The sequence below is a fragment of the Scomber scombrus genome, chromosome 4 (assembly GCF_963691925.1).
Source record: "Scomber scombrus chromosome 4, fScoSco1.1, whole genome shotgun sequence".
NCBI classification, from domain to species: domain Eukaryota; kingdom Metazoa; phylum Chordata; class Actinopteri; order Scombriformes; family Scombridae; genus Scomber; species Scomber scombrus.
The window spans coordinates 22,094,364-22,101,005 of record NC_084973.1 but is presented as its reverse complement, the minus strand read 5'-3'; positions in this window follow the sequence as shown (position 1 = coordinate 22,101,005).

Sequence of the window (6,642 nt, the reverse complement as noted above, 5' to 3'; positions counted from 1 at the left end):
ACTGGAGAAAAATGGGACTGTGGTGACGATATGGTGGATTATAAAAGTTTTGAAGAGTTTATTTTTCCATCAGCAAGCCTCTCCTTATGTATTTATATACATAATTCAAGAAATCCCAGATTGGGGCTTTAATGCTGAAAACAAACAATGAAGTTAGAGCGTATCCTATGTGATATTCCCCTCTCTCCTATTCATCTCCGTAATAGAGATGCAAGCTCCGTAATGCTCACTGGGAGCCAAGCATGAGATTGAGGATTTCTCACACACCATGCATTATTCATAGTCCAGAGCAACAGAGTGTGTAAGATGAGAATTGCACAGCATGAAGAGAACAGGGGAGAGGGGACTGAGGGGAGAAGAGGGGGAGAGGGGAAAGGGAGGAGAGGGGAGCAAAGGTGAGAGACAGTGTGGAAGAGAAAGAGATAAAGGAGAGAAAAGAGAGCGAGATGGTGGACACTGTCAGATCTCCATTTCCTATCCCTTTCAGGTTAACCCCCGGATTGTTCTTCGAGTTTGTGAACAGTGGGGTAGAGGAAATGAATATGGAACCGGGAGCCCGGATAGCTCGACCACATTGGCTCACAATTTGCATTTGTTAAATGTGCGTCTTGTGACTTGGTTTGTATTCCGAGCACAAACTGAATAGTGAACAGGAAATTTCAGGGTTCTGTTACGATTCGTGTCCGGCCTTCGTTCCTCATAATGAAAAACAGTGGGAAGTGAGTCAGGGTTGGAATTGATTTGTTTAACAATGGAAATGAAACAAAGTAGGAGGCATGGACCAAAATAGGAGGCATGCTATCTTGAATGAAAACACAGGACCAAGAAATTGCAAGATTGTGGCCGATACAATTTGACAAATGATGATATAGAGCATTTTTCATCAGAATAATTGGTAGATGGATAAAAAATGATTTCATGTCCATTACGGTGAAAAAAATATTCCTGTGCTATCACACGTGAGCCTGGCTAACAGACTCTTGGTGCATTTAATTTACATCTCAGAAGAAAGTTCTTGAAAAAGAGCTGATACAATTGCACTATGTAAAAGTAATTTATCAGCCACCATTTTCTGATTATAATTATTAAATCAAAGCAGAATATTTCATATGAAATAGTAGCAATTACATTTTTGTTATTCCTCTGATGACCCCATTTGCTTGGTCTGAAAGCCTTTCTCAGCAGAAGACTAATGTTATTAGTTTGCCAAGTTAATGGAATATTACATTATATATTTTTTCTTTCCAACTTAAATATGTATGTGAGATTGCGTATGCATGTGTGCCTGTGAGTGCGCTTGTCTCCTCAGACACGGCCTTAATGACAAGAATGTGACGGTTACTGGCTTTTTAACTTCACAGTGATGAAAAGCCAGTATTAATTTAGGCTACAGATTTCATTTGTTCCGAACAGGAAAAACAATATAAATCACTTTTAGAGTGATTAGAGAGAGGGTTGGATTAATCCAGGCCTGATTAGGGCATTATGCTGGCTTGTTATGGACACACAGGGTGACTGACGGTAATTACTGTCTGTAATAGGAGAGCACACACTCAGTCAAGGCATGAGCCACGGCAGTGTGTGCGAATTTATGTGTGTGTGTGTGTTATGTACTGTAAGTGTATGCATAGTTTGACTAAATATAGGGTTGATAATGTTTGCTTTTCACCAATTACATATTGAAATATGTAGACTGTGTGCAATCAGGGTACAAGCTGAGAGTCAGCCTTGTGTGAGACACAGACAGAGGTATCGGGTGGGGTATACAAAGGAAGAGGTGAAAGAGTCATGGCTTTGTTTATGATTATTGATATCCTTAGACAAACATATTCACCCGGATAATAAAAACAGATGGCAGTAGGTAAGGCAAATATTACTCTGTGGAAAATTAGAGAGGTGCTAAATCAGCAAATCGAATCTTGCGTGCACAAAGTAGACACACACACATGTACACACCTGAGTTTAATCCACACACACAATGTCGACAACTTCTAAATCTCATTTCTACCTCTAAAAAAATGCCCACGCTTAAATTAAGGGATATCCTGATTAATCTCCTATCACGCCCATTCAAAAACAAAAGTCAAATATAACTTGAAGACTAACTAGTTTTATACCATACGTCTTAACAGCACCAGAAAGCATAGAGCAGAATAAGCAAAGACTCCATATGCCATTATTGTCTTTATTATGGCAAATTTCCTGCAGGTGTGAAGCTAAATATCTTTTACAGTTTGGAAGCAGACATAAGGCGCCCAATGAGATGTGTCCCATTAAAGGCATGGAAAATAAGTATGCATATTTAGCAGAACACTGCACATCTCATCTCTTCTCCAACTGCACTCTCCCTCCTCCTAGAGCACTCTGTCTCTCTCCTCCATGCTCCTTTTCTCCCCCTCTCCTCTCCCCTTTCTTTCTTTATGGCGGCAATTGTTCCTTTTCATCACATCATTGGTTGAAAGAGAACTTTAACACACCGTTGGCTCAGCAAGAGCTCCACATGATTTGATTGGCTGAGGCCCCCCCCATCGGTCCCTTTGGGCTGTAAAACAACAATCTAGAAGCTTATTTTATGAGTGCACGCCTCTGCTCTTTGCATGTTTATATCAAACATTTGGAACAAATGGCATCCATTGGCTGGAACAACACAGATAAATCTAGTCAATTCACAGGCAAGGAGAGCAGCACAGGCCACTGAGAAAGTGTCCCACTTGATGGCTGACAAGAGGAGTGCTTGCATTATTCAATTAATACCTGAAAGGGGTACATTTTATGCAGCATTTACTAAAGCATCCACTAGTCAATATGTGCATGGCACACGCATATACACAGATACACAAACACACACATACTCCCACACAAACACAGGGACTTGTGTTTGCATCCTGGGAAAAGACTGGACTCCCCTTCCATTTTGCCAAATCAAATATACAGTGAGAGCAAGCTAAAAGGCACTTTCAATCAGCCGCTCTGGGTCTGTCTGTCAATCTGGGAACAACAACAATCTAGCCTACTTGGAGTGGTCTAGTCAACATCCATTCCCCAATAAATTCAATCAGTGATGCTTTGTGTGTTTGTCTCTGTGTGTGTGTTGTGTGAGTCTAAGTGCAAGTGTTTATGAGAGAGGCAGAGAGAAAGACAGAGACTCTTTCTGACAGATTTGTTTTAGAACAACAAAAAAATCATTTTAAGGTGACACCTGTGTATAGAAAGGATGTTGAATACTCAAAGAAAAAGATATAGAGCCATCCAAGTTAGGAAAACACACAAGTGAATACATTTTACTTTGAGCACAATGCTATTCCTCATTCGGAGTGACAATACGCATCTCTAGTTCACCAAATAATCTTAGAAAACCAAGAAGCAGAGTTAACAGGCCTGAGCTAATGACATTGATGTGGAGGGCTGCACGGTGGAGTGATTGTCTGACAGTTTGAGACCCAAAAGCAGCACTAGCAGGCTCATCATGGACCCGCACTCTCATTATTTGGCCACAAATGGAAATGCAAATTGCTCGCTTTGCTGCGGACGCCTCAAATTTATTAAACTAAAAGGTTTAATTTCCATTTTTCTCTGCATCAGCTTTATTTATAAATGTCGTGCCCTATGAAGACCCTGTTATTTTCTCCCTCTCCTGCAGGCTCTTAACAAATCTGCTCATTAATATGGAAATGGAGAATCAATCGCTTTTCCGGCAACGGAGGGCTGTTTCCCTCTGCGGTGTGTAATGTGCTCTGACTGGTCATCAGCACAAACAAATTCACATGCATACACACACCATCTACCCATTTACTGTATATATCTGTATCTACATCTACACACTCAGAAGAATAATGCGTTCTGTATAGTAACCTATTTTACTATATGGTCGTAACATCACTTAAATACTGAATTTGCCTGCCCATTCAGACAAGTATCAGACTATTGCCAGAATGGCACCAGATGTTGCAGCATTAATAACCCATAATATCAAGTCCTGCTTATCCAACCTTTCAGAGCCCTAAAATAACACTCATAGACCTTAATGAGATCTAATTATGCACAAGGTTCTTACTGAGGGCAATATGATGATAATTGCATCTGCAGCTTTTAACACTTGGTTGTCAAGTTGGCCAGTGAATTGCTTCTCTCTCCCTCTCTGTCTGTCTGTCTGTCTTATTCTCTTTTCTCTCTCTGTCTTTCTACAGTCAACAATGGGGAGTGAACTATCACACCTATCCACTCTGGTCTGCGACCTAATGAACATTTCTAAATGGCCATGACCAGCTGGTTAAGAGACTAATGTAGCAGCTATTAGCCAAAGCGGTTGTTTCCACACAGACTCATCTGTGGAAAGAAGCATTAGAGAGGCAGGAGAGAGCGGACAAGGACAGACAGGTACCGTTTCTCTCCATACGCACATGTACAGTACATACACACACACACATTACACAGCCTGGCACAGCATGTTTATCTTTCACATTCTGCAGCAAACAAACCATGTGACGTATTCTCAACCCACAGTGCATTAGTGCTTATTAGGGCTTCAAGGTGTGTGAGTGCATGTGTGTGTGTGTCTTATTAGGAAAATTCAGTTTCACTCAAGGTCTCAGCACTGCGGTTGCAGACCACTGGCCATTGATTATTCATAGTCTCTGTGATTGGGTCCATTAATACAAGATTAGGGAAGGAACCAATGCTCATTTTGTGTGTGTGTGTGTGTGTGTGTGTGTGTGTGTGTGTGTGTGTGTGTGTGTGTGTGTGTGTGTGTGTGTGTGTGTGTGTGTGTGTGTGTGTGTGTGTGTGTGTGTGTGTGTGTGTGTGTGTATGTGTGTGTAGGCCTGGGTGCATGTGTTTGTGGACAGAAGTTGAATTGTAATGAATCCACAGTTTGTGTTTATTTAGAGTCAATCAATGTGGCACAGTATATAGGTGCAGTATGTAAGATTGAAGGAACAGATCATCAGGGTATGAAGTCTGCTTATTAACAAAAGCAAATAACTTTAACTTAAATGTATTGGATGTCACTATAAAATCAAACCAGCATGGTGCTTTTGTTCAAATATGAACAATAAGATTCAAACAATAAAATGGGAATATCTAAAGCTCCATCATTTATCACATACTGTAAGATTTCCACCTAATAGCATTTGTTCTTCAATTGAAACTTAATCTGGGTAAATGGTGCTTAAATGTTTAAATCACATTTACAGGCTGTCAACTGATCTGATGTTCTTCACATGGTCACCCTTCGTTTGAATGAAAATAAATTGATGGCAAATGAGAAAGGATTCTGCAAAAGCAACCGATTGGAAGAGACCTATTGGACTATAGCTCCCCCAAGTGGGCAATTTTGGCAGCTAACAGAAACTAAAAGCTAATGTGGAAAAGCACACACACCACAGGGGCTCTCAGGAGGTTTGATATTCCTTATAGGGATGAGTGACATAAAATTATTTCCAGTAAGTTGTGTGGGATTGCTGCTGAGAAAGATATATAAAATATGCAGTTTGGGTGTGCATCTCAGGCTCTTTCTTGCAGGCAGCAGAGATGCTTTAAGCAGCAGACACTTCCATATGTCATCGTCCTCATCATCATTAACATCATTATCATCATTAACATCATCATCATAATAATCATCAAGTGGAAGAGATTACTATGGTATTTGACCTACAAGAGCTCAAATACTGTATATTGTGCATACAGTAGCCTACATGTAGATGAATGTACACAAGAATGATGACAAAATCAGACCTAAGCAAATAATTTGAAATTCTTGTGTTTGGGGGTGGCAAAATTATTTGATTAGGCAAACAAAGATGGAGATAGTAAGAGAAAAAAATGTAAAAACATATCATTCTTCCTTACTATATATTGACTACAAACATGTGGTGGAAGACGCATTTATATCTTAAAAGCAATACCTCAATGTGCAAATACTCAATTACAATTAATTGGTTATTCAACATTTTACTTAGAAGGGGAAGATTCACGTCTACTTCAGTGTTTGCATTAATACATCACATTTGTGAATCCAAAGATGACAGAAAATATCGGGTAACGCATCCATTTTGAACACATTAAGGTGTTTGGACCATTAAGGCTTCATTGCTATTGGTTGGTGTCAACATACCCACCACCCCATTTTGACGTAGGGGCAGTGTTGGGCTGTACCTATGCTTACATTGTGATCATGTGGGTTCTTGCTAGTACATATGTTTGGGCTACATATGTGCGGTATGTTTTATAAGCAACTGTGACTTAGTATTTGTGTAGGGTGGAGCAATTTGTGCAGATAATTTTGGGCTCTGGTGATGCTCTGGAGAGCAAAGAATGGCCACCAGAAACTTTGAAACTGTGGTCGTTATATATATATACACATATGATACATACATAACAGATACATATAAAAACCATTAACATGTTCTTATATACTGTATGTCAGTGGTTTAAGTGGGCTCCTTGCTCAGGTTAAATTAATGGTGCTCTGCTGCCCCCTGCTCAACCCCAACTCTGCTCCGCTCAGATTCTCTAATAGTCACTGTACTTCTACATCCCCTATAGGTTCCCAGACCCAGATGTGTGTTTTAATCCAGTCTCAATAATAATTTATTTCTAAATACAGATGTGATGTGATCAACAGTCTGTTCATGAAAGGACAAA